The 3,609-nt window shown below is 44.3% G+C and overlaps 1 long non-coding RNA gene across 1 annotated transcript in view; it reads left to right on the forward strand.

Annotated features, from left to right (window-relative positions):
* The window catches only part of LOC106535307 (uncharacterized), a 2,018-nt gene extending 852 nt beyond the window's left edge, over nt 1-1,166 (forward strand). The window contains exon 2 of the long non-coding RNA XR_001312422.1: nt 224-1,166. This is a non-coding gene — a long non-coding RNA (uncharacterized LOC106535307). The remainder of the gene's footprint in view (nt 1-223) is intronic.
* The last annotated feature ends 2,443 nt before the right edge of the window (nt 1,167-3,609 follow it).

The following is a 3,609-nucleotide window of genomic DNA, read 5'->3' on the forward strand; positions in this document are numbered from 1 at the left end:
GCTAAGTCACAAAGGCCACAAAAACACACTGCTTATCACACACACACACACACACACACACACACACACACACACACACACACACACACACACACACACAATTAAGTATATTAAGTTATGTTTCACTCAACCACTAGTGAACCAATCTATTTCTCTTTCTGTGTTTTATTTGAAATGAAACTTCTGTAAAAGAGTTGAGTATTTTCTGTTTTTATTTACTCAGATTTCTTGCAACTGGTGACTCCTACGGGACCATTGCAAGCAGCTTCCGAGTGGGTATTTCCACTGTCTCCACCATCRTCCCAGATGTGGTGACAGCTATCTGGGATTGCCTAATGGAGGAGTTCATGCCCGTACCTGGAGCAGAGGAGTGGAGGTCCATTGCGGAGGAGTTTGAGGAGCAGTGGAACTTCCCTCTGTGCTGTGGTGCTCTGGATGRGAAGCACATAAAATTAAAGGCACCCCCCAACTCTGGCTCCCTTTTTTTAACTATAAGGGAGACCACTCATTGGTCCTCCTTGCACTTGTAGATGCCCACTACAAGTTCCGGGTGATTGATGTTGGGGGATATGGCAGAACGAGTGATGGTGGGATCTTGGCCAACTCCACCTTTGGTCAGGCTCTGCATGATGGCACGCTCAATCTGCCTCCTGACCAGCACYTCCCTGGAGCTGACCACAGAGGACCCCAGCCCCACGTCTTCATGGCAGATGAGGCGTTCCCACTGCGCAGGAACTTGATGTGTCCCTTCCCTGGACGTGGTGGCCTTACCCCAGAGCAGCGCGTCTTCAACTGTCGTCTCTCACGGGCTAGGCTGGTGGTGGAGGATGCGTTTGGGATCTGGTCTGGCCAGTGGAGAATGTTTCGCCGGGAGCTGGAAATCTCCCCARAGGTTGTGGAGAAATGTGTGAAGGCCACTTGTGTTCTCCACAATTTCATGAGGGCAAATGGGCAGGTACCTGCACTGGGAGGAGCTGGACCACATGAAGAACCACACTTCCAGGTGTGGGGTGGATGGGAGTGAACTACGTGGCCAGAGAGGCAACAGATGCCAGAGAAACGTTCATGGCCTACTTCTGTGAAGAGGGAGCAGTGTCATGGCAGCCCACGGAGTAGTCAGGTCCTCCACAGGACTGACCCACAATGGCTCTTTTAAGAGCCACCCACAAACCTAAAGAGTCTGAACCTTTTAGCATATTTGTATTATTTCCTGATGCATCTCAGCAATCTAGGAAGAATAATCAAAAATAAAAATTAAGTAGGTCCTCTGGACGAGTTCTTCTTTAATGAAACATTTAATCTCTCCTCCAAGAGAAGAACTCATGTTATGTCTGATAACATGTCATGTTATCTTTGTGTTTTCCATTGACCTTGTATCAAATCTTGCTAAGATGACAGAATGGTGTTTGTTAATATATATATGAGGCCTCTCAAGACATTTATTTAACCAAATTTAAGAAAAGGCTTTGTGGGAAAGCTTTTGATTTTGACCTTTGGGTTTATTTACATTATTTGACAAAGGCTATTTTGGGTTTGTTTTTGTTTACTATTGTTTACTGAAGAGTAGTGCTAGCTCTGTTTGTCTGTCTATCCTTTCCCTTTGTGTCTAATTTCTGGGTTTAAAGGTGCACCTGATAATTTTATTTCTTTTTGAATTATGTTTCGGTTGTCAGACGTTGTTTGACATACGGTTGTTTTTTGCATAATTAGTGGTTTGCCTATGTGTGGCATGTCTACACAGTTTGGATTTTGAAACCTTATCTTTTTGTGCTTAGTTTTTTCAATAGGTTATTATGGTTTTCACCTGTTTAGACTATCTGTCTTACTGAGCTTGGAAAATTGATCTTAGTATTTAGAGAAATACGAACATCTGATTACTTGTTGTTTGGGTTTGGTTGAATTTTGCATAATGTTTGCCAGTGGTTGTGGCCATCAGGGAGGTTTGTGATATTTTTGTTTAGCTGGTCCCCTGCATTTTTTGAAATGCCCAGTCACTTATCAATAAAAAAGAAAGTCCTCAGAGGGAAAAGGAAAAAACCATGGTTAAACGTGTTGATAACGAAGTACTGTTTGCATATTCTTTAATTTAAAACTAAATACGATGACCGTGAGTCTGCAGAAACACCACCGCGAATCGGCAGTCTCACATGGTGGATCTTTTTAGTTTAAATACGCATTGTGGGGTATTTCAGATCTGACCTTGTTTGCCCCCATGTTGTTGCAAAACAGTCTAAAACACTCTAGAAAGGTAGGTAGACCTCCACTACTAACTGTGTCGTGCTGCACGCATTTCGTACGTCGGTTTATCTCACAACACTTCATATTGTCACATCTTCGCTGCTGTTTCAGTTTTTGCCTCAGCCATTTTAGGTTTTTATCTCACGACGAGACTTATCTGAGTGGCTAGTGGGGAACTGTTTCAGCACCACGACCTGGCTCACTCATGCTCGCTGGATCTCAACTGGAGGCACATTTACAGGGTGTGGGGGTCCAGCTCGTGGGTATCTGAGGGAAGGGGGTGCATGTGTGTACGTGTGTGGGGTGATGATGTCATCAGTTCTTCCTGGCGGGGTTTTTCCCCCCAACACGTGTGAAGCTGAGGCTGCAAATTTGTTTGGTCTTGCAGAGACGTGCAGCAGAGCTGATAAGTTACTTGCATAGATACATAAAAGGGAAGACTGCGTACCTGTTTTCACGGGCAGTTCCTGGGAGCCAGTCGACTGTATTACATTGCTAAATGAATGAGCTTTTGCTGAAAGCAGCAGAGAGAAGTGCAATCTGTTTACGAAATATGACACCTGGTTTCCCCCTGGCCTTTGTTCAGAGGACAAGGGCATTATTATTTATAAATGAGGATAAGACGGAGAACTGATGTGTGTTGGAGTTATGTTGTTTCATAAACTATAATTATATGAATTAATCGTCATCAGTTTCACACACGACCTGTCTATCTGAAAGAGTGTTTTTGAATTTTTTTCTAATTTTGTCTTTTCTCTCTGTGTTTTGTGTGTGTTTTTTTTCCGTGGGGACAATGCTGTTTCTCATCGGGGGGTTGCTCCATTTCCTCCTGGACCTGCTGGGAGCTGTGCGCCACCTCGTGCTAGCCTTTCCAACGGGCGTTTCCTAGGGGTCCTTTTGAGGGGGGACCCATCAATCCCGCATCTTCACATTCCAACTTTGAGCAGGCCGTGTTTTGGCGGCTGCTCTCTTTCTGGATGAGGGTTCTAAAACGCTACACCTTTGGCCCTTTCTGTTCTGGTGTGGTTTCTGATCACACACCCCCTGCCTTATTGACATAAAGAGAACAGAACTAAAGCTGCATTAGTTGGGTGTGAGTGCTTTTCACCACACTGTTTGCATTTTTCCTGCCTCCATGAAACTCGATATGAATTGCCCCCATCTGAAATACTGGACTAACCTTGTGCGTTTCTGACTGGCTTATTATTGTGCATTTTTAAATGCTTCACCATTTTACCTGCAAAACATTTATGTCTGTGCAATGATTGAGATTTCCTGTGTTTTTTTCCTCTCAGGGATTGGTTGGCGCCCTGGGTAGCTGGGTTGGTATTTGGCTCCCTCTTCTGGGGAAAACATAATTTTTAAACATTT

Source organism: Austrofundulus limnaeus, unplaced genomic scaffold (assembly GCF_001266775.1).
Source record: "Austrofundulus limnaeus strain Quisiro unplaced genomic scaffold, Austrofundulus_limnaeus-1.0 Scaffold1411, whole genome shotgun sequence".
Taxonomy (NCBI): domain Eukaryota; kingdom Metazoa; phylum Chordata; class Actinopteri; order Cyprinodontiformes; family Rivulidae; genus Austrofundulus; species Austrofundulus limnaeus.